The following is a 22314-nucleotide window of genomic DNA, read 5'->3' as shown; positions in this document are numbered from 1 at the left end:
AGTCCCAAATTTCAGCTGTGCTAAAAGATGGCTCATTCAATTGCAAAACTTCAAAGCCTTTGTCCTCGATACAGCTTCTGTAAATTTGTCAGTCTTTTAAATGAATGCTCTTCAAAATTTATTTGGCTTCTTAAGTGTTATGACTGAGATTGAAATCTTATTCCATGTTTCTGCTCTACGTGGAATGGAACTCAAGCTCAATATTGTTTTGCTGCGCTAACCAGTTGAATGTTCGATTGGTGCTTCAATCTTCCTTGGATTTCAAACGCATGCCATCTTCTGGTGCTGTGGCTTAGTTGGTTAAAGTGCCTGTCTAGTAAACAGAAGATCCTGAGTTCAAATCTCAGCAGTGCCTTGTTTTCATCTCCTCACAAAGAAGCTTCCTATCTTAAAAATAGGTGTTTCACTTGTGACTGATAGTGCAATTGTGAGATTAAAAATCTCTTCTATCTAAGAGATATAAAGGAAGAAAGATGGCGTCAAGCATGACAATGTAAAACCAGTTGATTTAGTTTTGAAATGCCTCCTATCTATGCATCTCTAATCCGTTTATCCAATGTATCTCACCTTTATGTCCTTTGGCTTAGTTGGTCAAAGAGCCTGTTTAGTAAACAGAAAATCTTGAATTTGAATGCCAGCAGTGCTATTCTTTCTTTATGTCAGTTTGGGGCTTCTTAACTCTCTAAGCAGGCTTTCTAATGTATCACACCTGTTTGTCTTAGTTGGTCAAAGAGCCTGTTTAGTAAACAGAAAATCTTGAATTTGAATGCCAGCAGTCCTCTTCCTTCTTTATCTCAGTTTAGGGCTGTTTAACTCTCTAAGCAGGCTTTCTAATGTATCACACCTGTTTGTCCTTTGTCTTAGTTGGTCAAAGAGAATATTTAGTAAATGGAAAATCTTGAATTTGAATGCCAGCAGTCCTTTTCCTTTTTTATCTCAGTTTAGGGCTGTTTAACTCTCTAAGCAGGCTTTTTAATGTTTCGCACCTGTTTGTCCTTTGGCTTAGTTGGTCAAAGAGCCTATTTAGTAAATGGAAAATCTTGATTTTGAATGTCAGCAGTGCTTTCTATTCTTCATCTCATTTTGTGGGTTTTTACCCCAAAAAGAGGACTTTTACTCTTGTTTGTCATCAAATATTAATTTCCCACAGCCCTAATATAGCGCAATTGAGAAAAAAAATTCTCTGCTGTTGAAACACTTTAAAAAGAATTAGAGGATATAATTTTCTTTACAGAATATAGGATGGCATTAAGCTTTACAAATTAAAACCAGTAGATTTACAGATCTGACTCTGCAAAGTTTGATAGCAGCACAGGAGTATTGTAAACTTTCATGCTTGAAGTGTCCACCGCTTGGGTTAAAAATGAAAACCAAACCATTCAACACGAAAGAAGAAGCAGCTTAATCTGACGAGGATGGGATTCAAACCCATGCATACAGAGCACAATGGATTAGCAGTCCATCGCCTTAACCACTCGGCCACCTCGTCTACATAGCACTTGTGCGTTTAGGTGGGAAGATGTTGAGAGGGTTTTTTCCAGTCAGTGTTTTTTCACTGAAGATTGTATGTTGGCTTTTGTCAGAGTTGCCTTATCTCGTCAACTACAGTGCCTGTTGTTTGAAGTTAGCTTGGGGAAAACTCTATCAGAAATGAACCAGTGCTGAGGTTTTTAATATCAATTAGTCATAATTTTTCCTCCTTTTGGTTTTGCCATGGCATTTCTTCAATCTGTCTATTCTGTGTCATAACTTGGAAGCAAAACAAGTCCCAAATTTCAGCTGTGCTAAAAGATGGCTCATTCAATTACAAAACTTCAAAGCCTTTGTCCTCGATACAGCTTCTGTAAATTTGTCAGTCTTTTAAATGAATGCTCTTCAAAATTTTCTTGGCTTCTTAAGTGTTATGACTGAGATTGAAATCTTATTCCATGTTTCTGCTCTACGTGGAATGGAACTCAAGCTCAATATTGTTTTGCTGCGCTAACCAGTTGAATGTTCGATTGGTGCTTCAATCTTCCTTGGATTTCAAATGCATGCCATCTTCTGGTGCTGTGGCTTAGTTGGTTAAAGCGCCTGTCTAGTAAACAGGAGATCCTGAGTTCGAATCTCAGCAGTGCCTTGTTTTCATATCCTCACAAAGAAGCTTCCTATCTTAAAAATAGGTGTTTCACTTGTGACTGATAGTGCAATTGTGAGATTAAAAATCTCTTCTATCTTAGAGATATAAAGGAAGAAAGATGGCGTCAAGCATGACAATGTAAAACCAGTTGATTTAGTTTTGAAATGCCTCCTATCTATGCATCTCTAATCCGTTTATCCAATGTATCTCACCTTTATGTCCTTTGGCTTAGTTGGTCAAAGAGCCTGTTTAGTAAACAGAAAATCTTGAATTTGAATGCCAGCAGTGCTATTCTTTCTTTATGTCAGTTTGGGGCTTCTTAACTCTCTAAGCAGGCTTTCTAATGTATCACACCTGTTTGTCTTAGTTGGTCAAAGAGCCTGTTTAGTAAACAGAAAATCTTGAATTTGAATGCCAGCAGTCCTCTTCCTTCTTTATCTCAGTTTAGGGCTGTTTAACTCTCTAAGCAGGCTTTCTAATGTATCACACCTGATTGTCCTTTGTCTTAGTTGGTCAAAGAGCCTATTTAGTAAATGGAAAATCTTGAATTTGAATGCCAGCAGTCCTTTTCCTTCTTTATCTCAGTTTAGGGCTGTTTAACTCTCTAAGCAGGCTTTCTAATGTATCACACCTGTTTGTCCTTTGTCTTAGTTGGTCAAAGAGCCTATTTAGTAAATGGAAAATCTTGAATTTGAATGCCAGCAGTCCTTTTCCTTCTTTATCTCAGTTTAGGGCTGTTTAACTCTCTAAGCAGGCTTTTTAATGTTTCGCACCTGTTTGTCCTTTGGCTTAGTTGGTCAAAGAGCCTATTTAGTAAATGGAAAATCTTGATTTTGAATGTCAGCAGTGCTTTCTATTCTTCATCTCATTTTGTGGGTTTTTACCCCAAAAAGAGGACTTTTACTCTTGTTTGTCATCAAATATTAATTTCCCACAGCCCTAATATAGTGCAATTGAGAAAAAAAATTCTCTGCTGTTGAAACACTTTAAAAAGAATTAGAGGATATAATTTTCTTTACAGAATATAGGATGGCATTAAGCTTTACAAATTAAAACCAGTAGATTTACAGATCTGACTCTGCAAAGTTTGATAGCAGCACAGGAGTATTGTAAACTTTCATGCTTGAAGTGTCCACCGCTTGGGTTAAAAATGAAAACCAAACCATTCAACACGAAAGAAGAAGCAGCTTAATCCGACGAGGATGGGATTCGAACCCATGCATGCAGAGCACAATGGATTAGCAGTCCATCGCCTTAACCACTCGGCCACCTCTTCTACATAGCACCTGTGCGTTTAGGTGGGAAGATGTTGAGAGGGTTTTTACCAGTCAGTGTTTTTTCACTGAAGATTGTATGTTGGCTTTTGTCAGAGTTGCCTTATCTCGTCAACTACAGTGCCTGTTGTTTGAAGTTAGCTTGGGGAAAACTCTATCAGAAATGAACCAGTGCTGAGGTTTTTAATATCAATTAGTCATAATTTTTCCTCCTTTTGGTTTTGCCATGGCATTTCTTCAATCTGTCTATTCTGTGTCATAACTTGGAAGCAAAACAAGTCCCAAATTTCAGCTGTGCTAAAAGATGGCTCATTCAATTGCAAAACTTCAAAGCCTTTGTCCTCGATACAGCTTCTGTAAATTTGTCAGTCTTTTAAATGAATGCTGTTCAAAATTTATTTGGCTTCTTAAGTGTTATGACTGAGATTGAAATCTTATTCCATGTTTCTGCTCTACGTGGAATGGAACTCAAGCTCAATATTGTTTTGCTGCGCTAACCAGTTGAATGTTCGATTGGTGCTTCAATCTTCCTTGGATTTCAAATGCATGCCATCTTCTGGTGCTGTGGCTTAGTTGGTTAAAGCGCCTGTCTAGTAAACAGGAGATCCTGAGTTCGAATCTCAGCAGTGCCTTGTTTTCATCTCCTCACAAAGAAGCTTCCTATCTTAAAAATAGGTGTTTCACTTGTGACTGATAGTGCAATTGTGAGATTAAAAATCTCTTCTATCTAAGAGATTTAAAGGAAGAAAGATGGCGTCAAGCATGACAATGTAAAACCAGTTGATTTAGTTTTGAAATGCCTCCTATCTATGCATCTCTAATCCGTTTATCCAATGTATCTCACCTTTATGTCCTTTGGCTTAGTTGGTCAAAGAGCCTGTTTAGTAAACAGAAAATCTTGAATTTGAATGCCAGCAGTGCTATTCTTTCTTTATGTCAGTTTGGGGCTTCTTAACTCTCTAAGCAGGCTTTCTAATGTATCACACCTGTTTGTCTTAGTTGGTCAAAGAGCCTGTTTAGTAAACAGAAAATCTTGAATTTGAATGCCAGCAGTCCCCTTCCTTCTTTATCTCAGTTTAGGGCTGTTTAACTCTCTAAGCAGGCTTTCTAATGTATCACACCTGATTGTCCTTTGTCTTAGTTGGTCAAAGAGCCTATTTAGTAAATGGAAAATCTTGAATTTGAATGCCAGCAGTCCTTTTCCTTCTTTATCTCAGTTTAGGGCTGTTTAACTCTCTAAGCAGGCTTTCTAATGTATCACACCTGTTTGTCCTTTGTCTTAGTTGGTCAAAGAGCCTATTTAGTAAATGGAAAATCTTGAATTTGAATGCCAGCAGTCCTTTTCCTTCTTTATCTCAGTTTAGGGCTGTTTAACTCTCTAAGCAGGCTTTTTAATGTTTCGCACCTGTTTGTCCTTTGGCTTAGTTGGTCAAAGAGCCTATTTAGTAAATGGAAAATCCTGATTTTGAATGTCAGCAGTGCTTTCTATTCTTCATCTCATTTTGTGGGTTTTTACCCCAAAAAGAGGACTTTTACTCTTGTTTGTCATCAAATATTAATTTCCCACAGCCCTAATATAGTGCAATTGAGAAAAAAAATTCTCTGCTGTTGAAACACTTTAAAAAGAATTAGAGGATATAATTTTCTTTACAGAATATAGGATGGCATTAAGCTTTACAAATTAAAACCAGTAGATTTACAGATCTGACTCTGCAAAGTTTGATAGCAGCACAGGAGTATTGTAAACTTTCATGCTTGAAGTGTCCACCGCTTGGGTTAAAAATGAAAACCAAACCATTCAACACGAAAGAAGAAGCAGCTTAATCCGACGAAGATGGGATTCGAACCCATGCATGCAGAGCACAATGGATTAGCAGTCCATCGCCTTAACCACTCAGCCACCTCGTCTACATAGCACCTGTGCGTTTAGGTGGGAAGATGTTGAGAGGGTTTTTACCAGTCAGTGTTTTTTCACTGAAGATTGTATGTTGGCTTTTGTCAGAGTTGCCTTATCTCGTCAACTACAGTGCCTGTTGTTTGAAGTTAGCTTGGGGAAAACTCTATCAGAAATGAACCAGTGCTGAGGTTTTTAATATCAATTAGTCATAATTTTTCCTCCTTTTGGTTTTGCCATGGCATTTCTTCAATCTGTCTATTCTGTGTCATAACTTGGAAGCAAAACAAGTCCCAAATTTCAGCTGTGCTAAAAGATGGCTCATTCAATTGCAAAACTTCAAAGCCTTTGTCCTCGATACAGCTTCTGTAAATTTGTCAGTCTTTTAAATGAATGCTCTTCAAAATTTATTTGGCTTCTTAAGTGTTATGACTGAGATTGAAATCTTATTCCATGTTTCTGCTCTACGTGGAATGGAACTCAAGCTCAATATTGTTTTGCTGCGCTAACCAGTTGAATGTTCGATTGGTGCTTCAATCTTCCTTGGATTTCAAATGCATGCCATCTTCTGGTGCTGTTGCTTAGTTGGTTAAAGCGCCTGTCTAGTAAACAGGAGATCCTGAGTTCGACTCTCAGCAGTGCCTTGTTTTCATCTCCTCACAAAGAAGCTTCCTATCTTAAAAATAGGTGTTTCACTTGTGACTGATAGTACAATTGTGACATTAAAAATCTCTTCTATCTAAGAGATATAAAGGAAGAAAGATGGTGTCAAGCATGACAATGTAAAACCAGTTGATTTTGTTTTGAAATGCCTCCTTTCTATGCATCTCTAATCCGTTTATCCAATGTATCTCACCTTTATGTCCTTTGCCTTAGTTGGTCAAAGAGCCTGTTTAGTAAACAGAAAATCTTGAATTTGAATGCCAGCAGTGCTATTCTTTCTTTATGTCAGTTTGGGGCTTCTTAACTCTCTAAGCAGGCTTTCTAATGTATCACACCTGTTTGTCCTTTATCTTAGTTGGTCAAAGAGCCTGTTTAGTAAACAGAAAATCTTGAATTTGAATGCCAGCAGTGCTATTCTTTCTTTATGTCAGTTTGGGGCTTCTTAACTCTCTAAGCAGGCTTTCTAATGTGTCACACCTGTTTGTCCTTTGTCTTAGTTGGTCAAAGAGCCTGTTTAGTAAACAGAAAATCTTGAATTTGAATGCCAGCAGTGCTATTCTTTCTTTATGTCAGTTTGAGGCTTCTTAACTCTCTAAGCAGGCTTTCTAATGTATCACACCTGTTTGTCCTTTGTCTTAGTTGGTCAAAGAGCCTGTTTAGTAAACAGAAAATCTTGAATTTGAATGCCAGCAGTCCTCTTCCTTCTTTATCTCAGTTTAGGGCTGTTTAACTCTCTAAGCAGGCTTTCTAATGTATCACACCTGTTTGTCCTTTGTCTTAGTTGGTCAAAGAGCCTATTTAGTAAACAGAAAATCTTGAATTTGAATGCCAGCAGTCCTCTTCCTTCTTTATCTCAGTTTAGGGCTGTTTAACTCTCTAAGCAGGCTTTCTAATGTATCACACCTGTTTGTCCTTTGGCTTAGTTGGTCAAAGAGCCTATTTAGTAAATGGAAAATCTTGATTTTGAATGTCAGCAGTGCTTTCTATTCTTCATCTCATTTTGTGGGTTTTTACCCCAAAAAGAGGACTTTTACTCTTGTTTGTCATCAAATATTAATTTCCCACAGCCCTAATATAGTGCAATTGAGAAAAAAAATTCTCTGCTGTTGAAACACTTTAAAAAGAATTAGAGGATATAATTTTCTTTACAGAATATAGGATGGCATTAAGCTTTACAAATTAAAACCAGTAGATTTACAGATCTGACTCTGCAAAGTTTGATAGCAGCACAGGAGTATTGTAAACTTTCATGCTTGAAGTGTCCACCGCTTGGGTTAAAAATGAAAACCAAACCATTCAACACGAAAGAAGAAGCAGCTTAATCCGACGAGGTTGGGATTCGAACCCATGCATGCAGAGCACAATGGATTAGCAGTCCATCGCCTTAACCACTCGGCCACCTCGTCTACATAGCACCTGTGGGTTTAGGTGGGAAGATGTTGAGAGGGTTTTTACCAGTCAGTGTTTTTTCACTGAAGATTGTATGTTGGCTTTTGTCAGAGTTGCCTTATCTCGTCAACTACAGTGCCTGTTGTTTGAAGTTAGCTTGGGGAAAACTCTATCAGAAATGAACCAGTGCTGAGGTTTTTAATATCAATTAGTCATAATTTTTCCTCCTTTTGGTTTTGCCATGGCATTTCTTCAATCTGTCTATTCTGTGTCATAACTTGGAAGCAAAACAAGTCCCAAATTTCAGCTGTGCTAAAAGATGGCTCATTCAATTGCAAAACTTCAAAGCCTTTATCCTCGATACAGCTTCTGTAAATTTGTCAGTCTTTTAAATGAATGCTCTTCAAAATTTACTTGGCTTCTTAAGTGTTATGACTGAGATTGAAATCTTATTCCATGTTTCTGCTCTACGTGGAATGGAACTCAAGCTCAATATTGTTTTGCTGTGCTAACCAGTTGAATGTTCGATTGGTGCTTCAATCTTCCTTGGATTTCAAATGCATGCCATCTTCTGGTGCTGTGGCTTAGTTGGTTAAAGCGCCTGTCTAGTAAACAGGAGATCCTGAGTTCGAATCTCAGCAGTGCCTTGTTTTCATCTCCTCACAAAGAAGCTTCCTATCTTAAAAATAGGTGTTTCACTTGCGACTGATAGTGCAATTGTGAGATTAAAAATCTCTTCTATCTAAGAGATTTAAAGGAAGAAAGATGGCTTCAAGCATGACAATGTAAAACCAGTTGATTTAGTTTTGAAATGCCTCCTTTCTATGCATCTCTAATCCATTTATCCAATGTATCTCACCTTTATGTCCTTTGGCTTAGTTGGTCAAAGAGCCTGTTTAGTAAACAGAAAATCTTGAATTTGAATGCCAGCAGTGCTATTCTTTCTTTATGTCAGTTTGGGGCTTCTTAACTCTCTAAGCAGGCTTTCTAATGTATCACACCTGTTTGTCCTTTGTCTTAGTTGGTCAAAGAGCCTGTTTAGTAAACAGAAAATCTTGAATTTGAATGCCAGCAGTGCTATTCTTTCTTTATGTCAGTTTGGGGCTTCTTAACTCTCTAAGCAGGCTTTCTAATGTATCACACCTGTTTGTCTTAGTTGGTCAAAGAGCCTGTTTAGTAAACAGAAAATCTTGAATTTGAATGCCAGCAGTGCTATTCTTTCTTTATGTCAGTTTGGGGCTTCTTAACTCTCTAAGCAGGCTTTCTAATGTATCACACCTGTTTGTCTTAGTTGGTCAAAGAGCCTGTTTAGTAAACAGAAAATCTTGAATTTGAATGCCAGCAGTCCTCTTCCTTCTTTATCTCAGTTTAGGGCTGTTTAACTCTCTAAGCAGGCTTTCTAATGTATCACACCTGATTGTCCTTTGTCTTATTTGGTCAAAGAGCCTATTTAGTAAATGGAAAATCTTGAATTTGAATGCCAGCAGTCCTTTTCCTTCTTTATCTCAGTTTAGGGCTGTTTAACTCTCTAAGCAGGCTTTTTAATGTTTCGCACGTGTTTGTCCTTTGGCTTAGTTGGTCAAAGAGCCTATTTAGTAAATGGAAAATCTTGATTTTGAATGTCAGCAGTGCTTTCTATTCTTCATCTCATTTTGTGGGTTTTTACCCCAAAAAGAGGACTTTTACTCTTGTTTGTCATCAAATATTAATTTCCCACAGCCCTAATATAGTGCAATTGAGAAAAAAAATTCTCTGCTGTTGAAACACTTTAAAAAGAATTAGAGGATATAATTTTCTTTACAGAATATAGGATGGCATTAAGCTTTACAAACTAAAACCAGTAGATTTACAGATCTGACTCTGCAAAGTTTGATAGCAGTACAGGAGTATTGTAAACTTTCATGCTTGAAGTGTCCACCGCTTGGGTTAAAAATTAAAACCAAACCATTCAACACGAAAGAAGAAGCAGCTTAATCCGACGAGGATGGGATTCAAAACCATGCATGCAGAGCACAATGGATTAGAAGTCCATCGCCTTAACCACTCGGCCACCTCGTCTACATAGCACTTGTGCGTTTAGGTGGGAAGATGTTGAGAGGGTTTTTACCAGTCAGTGTTTTTTCACTGAAGATTGTATGTTGGCTTTTGTCAGAGTTGCCTTATCTCGTCAACTACAGTGCCTGTTGTTTGAAGTTAGCTTGGGGAAAACTCTATCAGAAATGAACCAGTGCTGAGGTTTTTAATATCAATTAGTCATAATTTTTCCTCCTTTTGGTTTTGCCATGGCATTTCTTCAATCTGTCTATTCTGTGTCATAACTTGGAAGCAAAACAAGTCCCAAATTTCAGCTGTGCTAAAAGATGGCTCATTCAATTGCAAAACTTCAAAGCCTTTGTCCTCGATACAGCTTCTGTAAATTTGTCAGTCTTTTAAATGAATGCTCTTCAAAATTTATTTGGCTTCTTAAGTGTTATGACTGAGATTGAAATCTTATTCCATGTTTCTGCTCTACGTGGAATGGAACTCAAGCTCAATATTGTTTTGCTGCGCTAACCAGTTGAATGTTCGATTGGTGCTTCAATCTTCCTTGTATTTCAAATGCATGCCATCTTCTGGTGCTGTGGCTTAGTTGGTTAAAGCGCCTGTCTAGTAAACAGGAGATCCTGAGTTCGAATCTCAGCAGTGCCTTGTTTTCATCTCCTCACAAAGAAGCTTCCTATCTTAAAAATAGGTGTTTCACTTGTGACTGATAGTGCAATTGTGAGATTAAAAATCTCTTCTATCTAAGAGATATAAAGAAAGATGGCGTCAAGCATGACAATGTAAAACCAGTTGATTTAGTTTTGAAATGCCTCCTATCTATGCATCTCTAATCCGTTTATCCAATGTATCTCACCTTTATGTCCTTTGGCTTAGTTGGTCAAAGAGCCTGTTTAGTAAACAGAAAATCTTGAATTTGAATGCCAGCAGTGCTATTCTTTCTTTATGTCAGTTTGGGGCTTCTTAACTCTCTAAGCAGGCTTTCTAATGTATCACACCTGTTTGTCTTAGTTGGTCAAAGAGCCTGTTTAGTAAACAGAAAATCTTGAATTTGAATTTGAATGCCAGCAGTCCTCTTCCTTCTTTATCTCAGTTTAGGGCTGTTTAACTCTCTAAGCAGGCTTTCTAATGTATCACACCTGTTTGTCCTTTGTCTTAGTTGGTCAAAGAGCCTATTTAGTAAATGGAAAATCTTGAATTTGAATGCCAGCAGTCCTTTTCCTTCTTTATCTCAGTTTAGGGCTGTTTAACTCTCTAAGCAGGCTTTTTAATGTTTCGCACCTGTTTGTCCTTTGGCTTAGTTGGTCAAAGAGCCTATTTAGTAAATGGAAAATCTTGATTTTGAATGTCAGCAGTGCTTTCTATTCTTCATCTCATTTTGTGGGTTTTTACCCCAAAAAGAGGACTTTTACTCTTGTTTGTCATCAAATATTAATTTCCCACAGCCCTAATATAGTGCAATTGAGAAAAAAAATTCTCTGCTGTTGAAACACTTTAAAAAGAATTAGAGGATATAATTTCTTTACAGAATATAGGATGGCATTAAGCTTTACAAATTAAAACCAGTAGATTTACAGATCTGACTCTGCAAAGTTTGATAGCAGCACAGGAGTATTGTAAACTTTCATGCTTGAAGTGTCCACCGCTTGGGTTAAAAATGAAAACCAAACCATTCAACACGAAAGAAGAAGCAGCTTAATCTGACGAGGATGGGATTCGAACCCATGCATACAGAGCACAATGGATTAGCAGTCCATCGCCTTAACCACTCGGCCACCTCTTCTACATAGCACCCGTGCGTTTAGGTGGGAAGATGTTGAGAGGGTTTTTTCCAGTCAGTGTTTTTTCACTGAAGATTGTATGTTGGCTTTTGTCAGAGTTGCCTTATCTCGTCAACTACAGTGCCTGTTGTTTGAAGTTAGCTTGGGGAAAACTCTATCAGAAATGAACCAGTGCTGAGGTTTTTAATATCAATTAGTCATAATTTTTCCTCCTTTTGGTTTTGCCATGGCATTTCTTCAATCTGTCTATTCTGTGTCATAACTTGGAAGCAAAACAAGTCCCAAATTTCAGCTGTGCTAAAAGATGGCTCATTCAATTGCAAAACTTCAAAGCCTTTGTCCTCGATACAGCTTCTGTAAATTTGTCAGTCTTTTAAATGAATGCTCTTCAAAATTTATTTGGCTTCTTAAGTGTTATGACTGAGATTGAAATCTTATTCCATGTTTCTGCTCTACGTGGAATGGAACTCAAGCTCAATATTGTTTTGCTGCGCTAACCAGTTGAATGTTCGATTGGTGCTTCAATCTTCCTTGGATTTCAAATGCATGCCATCTTCTGGTGCTGTGGCTTAGTTGGTTAAAGCGCCTGTCTAGTAAACAGGAGATCCTGAGTTCGAATCTCAGCAGTGCCTTCTTTTCATCTCCTCACAAAGAAGCTTCCTATCTTAAAAATAGGTGTTTCACTTGTGACTGATAGTGCAATTGTGAGATTAAAAATCTCTTCTATCTAAGAGATATAAAGGAAGAAAGATGGCGTCAAGCATGACAATGTAAAACCAGTTGATTTAGTTTTGAAATGCCTCCTATCTATGCATCTCTAATCCGTTTATCCAATGTATCTCACCTTTATGTCCTTTGGCTTAGTTGGTCAAAGAGCCTGTTTAGTAAACAGAAAATCTTGAATTTGAATGCCAGCAGTGCTATTCTTTCTTTATGTCAGTTTGGGGCTTCTTAACTCTCTAAGCAGGCTTTCTAATGTATCACACCTGTTTGTCTTAGTTGGTCAAAGAGCCTGTTTAGTAAACAGAAAATCTTGAATTTGAATTTGAATGCCAGCAGTCCTCTTCCTTCTTTATCTCAGTTTAGGGCTGTTTAACTCTCTAAGCAGGCTTTCTAATGTATCACACCTGTTTGTCCTTTGTCTTAGTTGGTCAAAGAGCCTATTTAGTAAATGGAAAATCTTGAATTTGAATGCCAGCAGTCCTTTTCCTTCTTTATCTCAGTTTAGGGCTGTTTAACTCTCTAAGCAGGCTTTTTAATGTTTCGCACCTGTTTGTCCTTTGGCTTAGTTGGTCAAAGAGCCTATTTAGTAAATGGAAAATCTTGATTTTGAATGTCAGCAGTGCTTTCTATTCTTCATCTCATTTTGTGGGTTTTTACCCCAAAAAGAGGACTTTTACTCTTGTTTGTCATCAAATATTAATTTCCCACAGCCCTAATATAGTGCAATTGAGAAAAAAAATTCTCTGCTGTTGAAACACTTTAAAAAGAATTAGAGGATATAATTTCTTTACAGAATATAGGATGGCATTAAGCTTTACAAATTAAAACCAGTAGATTTACAGATCTGACTCTGCAAAGTTTGATAGCAGCACAGGAGTATTGTAAACTTTCATGCTTGAAGTGTCCACCGCTTGGGTTAAAAATGAAAACCAAACCATTCAACACGAAAGAAGAAGCAGCTTAATCTGACGAGGATGGGATTCGAACCCATGCATACAGAGCACAATGGATTAGCAGTCCATCGCCTTAACCACTCGGCCACCTCTTCTACATAGCACCCGTGCGTTTAGGTGGGAAGATGTTGAGAGGGTTTTTTCCAGTCAGTGTTTTTTCACTGAAGATTGTATGTTGGCTTTTGTCAGAGTTGCCTTATCTCGTCAACTACAGTGCCTGTTGTTTGAAGTTAGCTTGGGGAAAACTCTATCAGAAATGAACCAGTGCTGAGGTTTTTAATATCAATTAGTCATAATTTTTCCTCCTTTTGGTTTTGCCATGGCATTTCTTCAATCTGTCTATTCTGTGTCATAACTTGGAAGCAAAACAAGTCCCAAATTTCAGCTGTGCTAAAAGATGGCTCATTCAATTGCAAAACTTCAAAGCCTTTGTCCTCGATACAGCTTCTGTAAATTTGTCAGTCTTTTAAATGAATGCTCTTCAAAATTTATTTGGCTTCTTAAGTGTTATGACTGAGATTGAAATCTTATTCCATGTTTCTGCTCTACGTGGAATGGAACTCAAGCTCAATATTGTTTTGCTGCGCTAACCAGTTGAATGTTCGATTGGTGCTTCAATCTTCCTTGGATTTCAAATGCATGCCATCTTCTGGTGCTGTGGCTTAGTTGGTTAAAGCGCCTGTCTAGTAAACAGGAGATCCTGAGTTCGAATCTCAGCAGTGCCTTGTTTTCATCTCCTCACAAAGAAGCTTCCTATCTTAAAAATAGGTGTTTCACTTGTGACTGATAGTGCAATTGTGAGATTAAAAATCTCTTCTATCTAAGAGATATAAAGGAAGAAAGATGGCGTCAAGCATGACAATGTAAAACCAGTTGATTTAGTTTTGAAATGCCTCCTATCTATGCATCTCTAATCCGTTTATCCAATGTATCTCACCTTTATGTCCTTTGGCTTAGTTGGTCAAAGAGCCTGTTTAGTAAACAGAAAATCTTGAATTTGAATGCCAGCAGTGCTATTCTTTCTTTATGTCAGTTTGGGGCTTCTTAACTCTCTAAGCAGGCTTTCTAATGTATCACACCTGTTTGTCTTAGTTGGTCAAAGAGCCTGTTTAGTAAACAGAAAATCTTGAATTTGAATTTGAATGCCAGCAGTCCTCTTCCTTCTTTATCTCAGTTTAGGGCTGTTTAACTCTCTAAGCAGGCTTTCTAATGTATCACACCTGTTTGTCCTTTGTCTTAGTTGGTCAAAGAGCCTATTTAGTAAATGGAAAATCTTGAATTTGAATGCCAGCAGTCCTTTTCCTTCTTTATCTCAGTTTAGGGCTGTTTAACTCTCTAAGCAGGCTTTTTAATGTTTCGCACCTGTTTGTCCTTTGGCTTAGTTGGTCAAAGAGCCTATTTAGTAAATGGAAAATCTTGATTTTGAATGTCAGCAGTGCTTTCTATTCTTCATCTCATTTTGTGGGTTTTTACCCCAAAAAGAGGACTTTTACTCTTGTTTGTCATCAAATATTAATTTCCCACAGCCCTAATATAGTGCAATTGAGAAAAAAAATTCTCTGCTGTTGAAACACTTTAAAAAGAATTAGAGGATATAATTTCTTTACAGAATATAGGATGGCATTAAGCTTTACAAATTAAAACCAGTAGATTTACAGATCTGACTCTGCAAAGTTTGATAGCAGCACAGGAGTATTGTAAACTTTCATGCTTGAAGTGTCCACCGCTTGGGTTAAAAATGAAAACCAAACCATTCAACACGAAAGAAGAAGCAGCTTAATCTGACGGAAGATGGGATTCGAACCCATGCATACAGAGCACAATGGATTAGCAGTCCATCGCCTTAACCACTCGGCCACCTCTTCTACATAGCACCCGTGCGTTTAGGTGGGAAGATGTTGAGAGGGTTTTTTCCAGTCAGTGTTTTTTCACTGAAGATTGTATGTTGGCTTTTGTCAGAGTTGCCTTATCTCGTCAACTACAGTGCCTGTTGTTTGAAGTTAGCTTGGGGAAAACTCTATCAGAAATGAACCAGTGCTGAGGTTTTTAATATCAATTAGTCATAATTTTTCCTCCTTTTGGTTTTGCCATGGCATTTCTTCAATCTGTCTATTCTGTGTCATAACTTGGAAGCAAAACAAGTCCCAAATTTCAGCTGTGCTAAAAGATGGCTCATTCAATTGCAAAACTTCAAAGCCTTTGTCCTCGATACAGCTTCTGTAAATTTGTCAGTCTTTTAAATGAATGCTCTTCAAAATTTATTTGGCTTCTTAAGTGTTATGACTGAGATTGAAATCTTATTCCATGTTTCTGCTCTACGTGGAATGGAACTCAAGCTCAATATTGTTTTGCTGCGCTAACCAGTTGAATGTTCGATTGGTGCTTCAATCTTCCTTGGATTTCAAATGCATGCCATCTTCTGGTGCTGTGGCTTAGTTGGTTAAAGTGCCTGTCTAGTAAACAGAAGATCCTGAGTTCAAATCTCAGCAGTGCCTTGTTTTCATCTCCTCACAAAGAAGCTTCCTATCTTAAAAATAGGTGTTTCACTTGTGACTGATAGTGCAATTGTGAGATTAAAAATCTCTTCTATCTAAGAGATATAAAGGAAGAAAGATGGCGTCAAGCATGACAATGTAAAACCAGTTGATTTAGTTTTGAAATGCCTCCTATCTATGCATCTCTAATCCGTTTATCCAATGTATCTCACCTTTATGTCCTTTGGCTTAGTTGGTCAAAGAGCCTGTTTAGTAAACAGAAAATCTTGAATTTGAATGCCAGCAGTGCTATTCTTTCTTTATGTCAGTTTGGGGCTTCTTAACTCTCTAAGCAGGCTTTCTAATGTATCACACCTGTTTGTCTTAGTTGGTCAAAGAGCCTGTTTAGTAAACAGAAAATCTTGAATTTGAATGCCAGCAGTCCTCTTCCTTCTTTATCTCAGTTTAGGGCTGTTTAACTCTCTAAGCAGGCTTTCTAATGTATCACACCTGTTTGTCCTTTGTCTTAGTTGGTCAAAGAGCCTATTTAGTAAATGGAAAATCTTGAATTTGAATGCCAGCAGTCCTTTTCCTTTTTTATCTCAGTTTAGGGCTGTTTAACTCTCTAAGCAGGCTTTTTAATGTTTCGCACCTGTTTGTCCTTTGGCTTAGTTGGTCAAAGAGCCTATTTAGTAAATGGAAAATCTTGATTTTGAATGTCAGCAGTGCTTTCTATTCTTCATCTCATTTTGTGGGTTTTTACCCCAAAAAGAGGACTTTTACTCTTGTTTGTCATCAAATATTAATTTCCCACAGCCCTAATATAGCGCAATTGAGAAAAAAAATTCTCTGCTGTTGAAACACTTTAAAAAGAATTAGAGGATATAATTTTCTTTACAGAATATAGGATGGCATTAAGCTTTACAAATTAAAACCAGTAGATTTACAGATCTGACTCTGCAAAGTTTGATAGCAGCACAGGAGTATTGTAAACTTTCATGCTTGAAGTGTCCACCGCTTGGGTTAAAAATGAAAGCCAAACCATTCAACACGAAAGAAGAAGCAGCTTAATCTGACGAGGATGGGATTCAAACCCATGCATACAGAGCACAATGGATTAGCAGTCCATCGCCTTAACCACTCGGCCACCTCGTCTACATAGCACCTGTGCGTTTAGGTGGGAAGATGTTGAGAGGGTTTTTTCCAGTCAGTGTTTTTTCACTGAAGATTGTATGTTGGCTTTTGTCAGAGTTGCCTTATCTCGTCAACTACAGTGCCTGTTGTTTGAAGTTAGCTTGGGGAAAACTCTATCAGAAATGAACCAGTGCTGAGGTTTTTAATATCAATTAGTCATAATTTTTCCTCCTTTTGGTTTTGCCATGGCATTTCTTCAATCTGTCTATTCTGTGTCATAACTTGGAAGCAAAACAAGTCCCAAATTTCAGCTGTGCTAAAAGATGGCTCATTCAATTACAAAACTTCAAAGCCTTTGTCCTCGATACAGCTTCTGTAAATTTGTCAGTCTTTTAAATGAATGCTCTTCAAAATTTTCTTGGCTTCTTAAGTGTTATGACTGAGATTGAAATCTTATTCCATGTTTCTGCTCTACGTGGAATGGAACTCAAGCTCAATATTGTTTTGCTGCGCTAACCAGTTGAATATTCGATTGGTGCTTCAATCTTCCTTGGATTTCAAATGCATGCCATCTTCTGGTGCTGTGGCTTAGTTGGTTAAAGCGCCTGTCTAGTAAACAGGAGATCCTGAGTTCGAATCTCAGCAGTGCCTTGTTTTCATATCCTCACAAAGAAGCTTCCTATCTTAAAAATAGGTGTTTCACTTGTGACTGATAGTGCAATTGTGAGATTAAAAATCTCTTCTATCTTAGAGATATAAAGGAAGAAAGATGGCGTCAAGCATGACAATGTAAAACCAGTTGATTTAGTTTTGAAATGCCTCCTATCTATGCATCTCTAATCCGTTTATCCAATGTATCTCACCTTTATGTCCTTTGGCTTAGTTGGTCAAAGAGCCTGTTTAGTAAACAGAAAATCTTGAATTTGAATGCCAGCAGTGCTATTCTTTCTTTATGTCAGTTTGGGGCTTCTTAACTCTCTAAGCAGGCTTTCTAATGTATCACACCTGTTTGTCTTAGTTGGTCAAAGAGCCTGTTTAGTAAACAGAAAATCTTGAATTTGAATGCCAGCAGTCCTCTTCCTTCTTTATCTCAGTTTAGGGCTGTTTAACTCTCTAAGCAGGCTTTCTAATGTATCACACCTGATTGTCCTTTGTCTTCGTTGGTCAAAGAGCCTATTTAGTAAATGGAAAATCTTGAATTTGAATGCCAGCAGTCCTTTTCCTTCTTTATCTCAGTTTAGGGCTGTTTAACTCTCTAAGCAGGCTTTCTAATGTATCACACCTGTTTGTCCTTTGTCTTAGTTGGTCAAAGAGCCTATTTAGTAAATGGAAAATCTTGAATTTGAATGCCAGCAGTCCTTTTCCTTCTTTATCTCAGTTTAGGGCTGTTTCACTCTCTAAGCAGGCTTTTTAATGTTTCGCACCTGTTTGTCCTTTGGCTTAGTTGGTCAAAGAGCCTATTTAGTAAATGGAAAATCTTGATTTTGAATGTCAGCAGTGCTTTCTATTCTTGATCTCATTTTGTGGGTTTTTACCCCAAAAAGAGGACTTTTACTCTTGTTTGTCATCAAATATTAATTTCCCACAGCCCTAATATAGTGCAATTGAGAAAAAAAATTCTCTGCTGTTGAAACACTTTAAAAAGAATTAGAGGATATAATTTTCTTTACAGAATATAGGATGGCATTAAGCTTTACAAATTAAAACCAGTAGATTTACAGATCTGACTCTGCAAAGTTTGATAGCAGCACAGGAGTATTGTAAACTTTCATGCTTGAAGTGTCCACCGCTTGGGTTAAAAATGAAAACCAAACCATTCAACACGAAAGAAGAAGCAGCCTAATCCGACGAGGATGGGATTCGAACCCATGCATGCAGAGCACAATGGATTAGAAGTCGATCGCCTTAACCACTCTGCCACCTCGTCTACATGGCAGCTGTGCGTTTAGGTGGGAAGATGTTGAGAGGGTTTTTACCAGTCAGTGTTTTTTCACTGAAGATTGTATGTTGGCTTTTGTCAGAGTTGCCTTATCTCATCAACTACAGTGCCTGTTGTTTGAAGTTAGCTTGGGGAAAACTCTATCAGAAATGAACCAGTGCTGAGGTTTTTAATATCAATTAGTCATAATTTTTCCTCCTTTTGGTTTTGCCATGGCATTTCTTCAATCTGTCTATTCTGTGTCATAACTTGGAAGCAAAACAAGTCCCAAATTTCAGCTGTGCTAAAAGATGGCTCATTCAATTGCAAAACTTCAAAGCCTTTGTCCTCGATACAGCTTCTGTAAATTTGTCAGTCTTTTAAATGAATGCTCTTCAAAATTTATTTGGCTTCTTAAGTGTTATGACTGAGATTGAAATCTTATTCCATGTTTCTGCTCTACGTGGAATGGAACTCAAGCTCAATATTGTTTTGCTGCGCTAACCAGTTGAATGTTCGATTGGTGCTTCAATCTTCCTTGGATTTCAAATGCATGGCATCTTCTGGTGCTGTGGCTTAGTTGGTTAAAGCGCCTGTCTAGTAAACAGGAGATCCTGAGTTCGAATCTCAGCAGTGCCTTGTTTTCATCTCACAAAGAAGCTTGTGAGTGCAATTGTGAGATTAAAAATCTCTTCTATCTAAGAGATATAAAGGAAGAAAGATGGCGTCAAGCATGACAATGTAAAACCAGTTGATTTTGTTTTGAAATGCCTCCTTTCTATGCATCTCTAATCCGTTTATCCAATGTATCTCACCTTTATGTCCTTTGGCTTAGTTGGTCAAAGAGCCTGTTTAGTAAACAGAAAATCTTGAATTTGAATGCCAGCAGTGCTATTCTTTCTTTATGTCAGTTTGGGGCTTCTTAACTCTCTAAGCAGGCTTTCTAATGTATCACACCTTTATGTCCTTTGTCTCAGGTGGTCAAAGAGCCTGTTTAGTAAACAGAAAATCTTGAATTTGAATGCCAGCAGTGCTATTCTTTCTTTATGTCAGTTTGGGGCTTCTTAACTCTCTAAGCAGGCTTTCTAATGTATCACACCTGTTTGTCCTTTATCTTAGTTGGTCAAAGAGCCTGTTTAGTAAACAGAAAATCTTGAATTTGAATGCCAGCAGTGCTATTCTTTCTTTATGTCAGTTTGGGGCTTCTTAACTCTCTAAGCAGGCTTTCTAATGTATCACACCTGTTTGTCCTTTGTCTTAGTTGGTCAAAGAGCCTGTTTAGTAAACAGAAAATCTTGAATTTTAATGCCAGCAGTGCTATTCTTTCTTTATGTCAGTTTGGGGCTTCTTAACTCTCTAAGCAGGCTTTCTAATGTATCACACCTGTTTGTCCTTTGTCTTAGTTGGTCAAAGAGCCTATTTAGTAAACAGAAAATCTTGAATTTGAATGCCAGCAGTCCTCTTCCTTCTTTATCTCAGTTTAGGGCTGTTTAACTCTCTAAGCAGGCTTTCTAATGTATCACACCTGTTTGTCCTTTGGCTTAGTTGGTCAAAGAGCCTATTTAGTAAATGGAAAATCTTGATTTTGAATGTCAGCAGTGCTTTCTATTCTTCATCTCAGTTTAGGGCTGTTTAACTCTCTAAGCAGGCTTTCTAATGTATCACACCTGTTTGTCCTTTGGCTTAGTTGGTCAAAGAGCCTATTTAGTAAATGGAAAATCTTGATTTTGAATGTCAGCAGTGCTTTCTATTCTTCATCTCATTTTGTGGGTTTTTACCCCAAAAAGAGGACTTTTACTCTTGTTTGTCATCAAATATTAATTTCCCACAGCCCTAATATAGTGCAATTGAGAAATAAAATTCTCTGCTGTTGAAACACTTTAAAAGGAATTAGAGGATATAATTTTCTTTACAGAATATAGGATGGCATCAAGCTTTACAAATTAAAACCAGTGGATTTACAGATCTGACTCTGCAAAGTTTGATAGCAGCACAGGAGTATTGTAAACTTTCATGCTTGAAGTGTCCACCGCTTGGGTTAAAAATAAAAACCAAACCATTCAACACGAAAGAAGAAGCAGATTAATCCGACGAGGTTGGGATTCGAACCCATGCATGCAGAGCACAATGGATTAGCAGTCCATCGCCTTAACCACTCGGCCACCTCGTCTACATTGTGCCCGTGCGTTTAGGTGGGAAGATGATGAGAGGGTTTTTACCAGTCAGTGTTTTTTCACTGAAGATTGTATGTTGGCTTTTGTCAGAGTTGCCTTATCTCGTCAACTACAGTGCCTGTTGTTTGAAGTTAGCTTGGGGAAAACTCTATCAGAAATGAACCAGTGCTGAGGTTTTTAATATCAATTAGTCATAATTTTTCCTCCTTTTGGTTTTGCCATGGCATTTCTTCAATCTGTCTATTCTGTGTCATAACTTGGATCAAAACAAGTCCCAAATTTCAGCTGTGCTAAAAGATGGCTCATTCAATTGCAAAACTTCAAAGCCTTTATCCTCGATACAGCTTCTGTAAATTTGTCAGTCTTTTAAATGAATGCTCTTCAAAATTTACTTGGCTTCTTAAGTGTTATGACTGAGATTGAAATCTTATTCCATGTTTCTGCTCTACGTGGAATGGAACTCAAGCTCAATATTGTTTTGCTGCGCTAACCAGTTGAATGTTCGATTGGTGCTTCAATCTTCCTTGGATTTCAAAAGCATGCCATCTCCTGGTGCTGTGGCTTAGTTTGTTAAAGCGCCTGTCTAGTAAACAGGAGATCCTGAGTTCGAATCTCAACAGTGCCTTGTTTTCATCTTCGCACAAAGAAGCTTCCTATGTTAAAAATATGTGTTTCACTTGTGACTGATAGTGCAATTGTGAGATTAAAAATCTTTTCTATCTAAGAGATATAAAGGAAGAAAGATGGCGTCAAGCATGACAATGTAAAACCAGTTGATTTAGTTTTGAAATGCCTCCTTTCTATGCATCTCTAATCCGTTTATCCAATGTATCTCACCTTTATGTCCTTTGGCTTAGTGGGTCAAAGAGCCTGTTTAGTAAACAGAAAATCTTGAATTTGAATGCCAGCAGTGCTATTCTTTCTTTATGTCAGTTTGGGGCTTCTTAACTCTCTAAGCAGGCTTTCTAATGTATCACATCTGTTTGTCCTTTGTCTTAGTTGGTCAAAGAGCCTGTTTAGTAAACAGAAAATCTTGAATTTGAATGCCAGCAGTGCTATTCTTTCTTTATGTCAGTTTGGGGCTTCTTAACTCTCTAAGCAGGCTTTCTAATGTATCACACCTGTTTGTCCTTTGTCTTAGTTGGTCAAAGAGCCTGTTTAGTAAACAGAAAATCTTGAATTTGAATGCCCGCAGTCCTCTTCCTTCTTTATCTCAGTTTAGGGCTGTTTAACGCTCTAAGCAGGCTTTCTAATGTATCACACCTGTTTGTCCTTTGTCTTAGTTTTTCAAAGAGCCTATTTAGTAAACAGAAAATCTTGAATTTGAATGCCAGCAGTCCTCTTCCTTCTTTATCTCAGTTTAGGGCTGTTTAACTCTCTAAGCAGGCTTTCTAATGTATCACACCTGTTTGTCCTTTGGCTTAGTTGATCAAAGAGCCTATTTAGTAAATGGAAAATCTTGATTTTGAATGTCAGCAGTGCTTTCTATTCTTCATCTCATTTTGTGGGTTTTTACCCCAAAAAGAGGACTTTTACTCTTGTTTGTCATCGAATCTCAGCAGTGCCTTGTTTTCATCTCCTCACAAAGAAGCTTCCTATCTTAAAAATAGGTGTTTCACTTGCAACTGATAGTGCAATTGTGAGATTAAAAATCTCTTCTATCTAAGAGATATAAAGGAAGAAAGATGGCGTCAAGCATGACAATGTAAAACCAGTTGATTTAGTTTTGAAATGCCTCCTATCTATGCACCTCTAATCCGTTTATCCAATGTATCTCA

At 37.7% G+C, this 22314-nt stretch overlaps 13 non-coding genes across 13 annotated transcripts; 8 read left to right on the top strand and 5 right to left on the bottom strand.

Moving 5' to 3' along the window:
- The first annotated feature begins 2045 nt into the window (after positions 1-2045).
- Positions 2046-2119, top strand: TRNAT-AGU (transfer RNA threonine (anticodon AGU)). Its single transcript has one exon. It is a non-coding gene; the product is annotated as a tRNA-Thr (tRNA).
- Positions 2120-3951: 1832 nt separating this feature from the next.
- TRNAT-AGU (transfer RNA threonine (anticodon AGU)) lies at positions 3952-4025 on the top strand. Its single transcript has one exon. It is a non-coding gene; the product is annotated as a tRNA-Thr (tRNA).
- Positions 4026-5219: 1194 nt separating this feature from the next.
- TRNAS-GCU (transfer RNA serine (anticodon GCU)) lies at positions 5220-5301 on the bottom strand. Its single transcript has one exon. It is a non-coding gene; the product is annotated as a tRNA-Ser (tRNA).
- A 1973-nt stretch (positions 5302-7274) lies between these two features.
- TRNAS-GCU (transfer RNA serine (anticodon GCU)) lies at positions 7275-7356 on the bottom strand. The gene has a single exon. It is a non-coding gene; the product is annotated as a tRNA-Ser (tRNA).
- A 556-nt stretch (positions 7357-7912) lies between these two features.
- TRNAT-AGU (transfer RNA threonine (anticodon AGU)) lies at positions 7913-7986 on the top strand. Its single transcript has one exon. It is a non-coding gene; the product is annotated as a tRNA-Thr (tRNA).
- A 1329-nt stretch (positions 7987-9315) lies between these two features.
- Positions 9316-9397, bottom strand: TRNAR-UCU (transfer RNA arginine (anticodon UCU)). The gene has a single exon. It is a non-coding gene; the product is annotated as a tRNA-Arg (tRNA).
- Positions 9398-9953: 556 nt separating this feature from the next.
- On the top strand, positions 9954-10027 carry TRNAT-AGU (transfer RNA threonine (anticodon AGU)). The gene has a single exon. It is a non-coding gene; the product is annotated as a tRNA-Thr (tRNA).
- A 1691-nt stretch (positions 10028-11718) lies between these two features.
- Positions 11719-11792, top strand: TRNAT-AGU (transfer RNA threonine (anticodon AGU)). Its single transcript has one exon. It is a non-coding gene; the product is annotated as a tRNA-Thr (tRNA).
- Positions 11793-13487: 1695 nt separating this feature from the next.
- TRNAT-AGU (transfer RNA threonine (anticodon AGU)) lies at positions 13488-13561 on the top strand. Its single transcript has one exon. It is a non-coding gene; the product is annotated as a tRNA-Thr (tRNA).
- Positions 13562-17021: 3460 nt separating this feature from the next.
- On the top strand, positions 17022-17095 carry TRNAT-AGU (transfer RNA threonine (anticodon AGU)). Its single transcript has one exon. It is a non-coding gene; the product is annotated as a tRNA-Thr (tRNA).
- A 1194-nt stretch (positions 17096-18289) lies between these two features.
- On the bottom strand, positions 18290-18371 carry TRNAR-UCU (transfer RNA arginine (anticodon UCU)). The gene has a single exon. It is a non-coding gene; the product is annotated as a tRNA-Arg (tRNA).
- Positions 18372-18927: 556 nt separating this feature from the next.
- TRNAT-AGU (transfer RNA threonine (anticodon AGU)) lies at positions 18928-19001 on the top strand. The gene has a single exon. It is a non-coding gene; the product is annotated as a tRNA-Thr (tRNA).
- A 1449-nt stretch (positions 19002-20450) lies between these two features.
- TRNAS-GCU (transfer RNA serine (anticodon GCU)) lies at positions 20451-20532 on the bottom strand. Its single transcript has one exon. It is a non-coding gene; the product is annotated as a tRNA-Ser (tRNA).
- Between the last annotated feature and the right edge of the window lie 1782 nt (positions 20533-22314).

This window comes from Dendrobates tinctorius, unplaced genomic scaffold (genome assembly GCF_039654945.1).
Source record: "Dendrobates tinctorius isolate UK_male_01 unplaced genomic scaffold, ASM3965494v1 ptg000254l, whole genome shotgun sequence".
Taxonomy (NCBI): Eukaryota; Metazoa; Chordata; class Amphibia; order Anura; family Dendrobatidae; genus Dendrobates; species Dendrobates tinctorius.
This window is presented reverse-complemented; position numbering and strand designations above follow the sequence as displayed.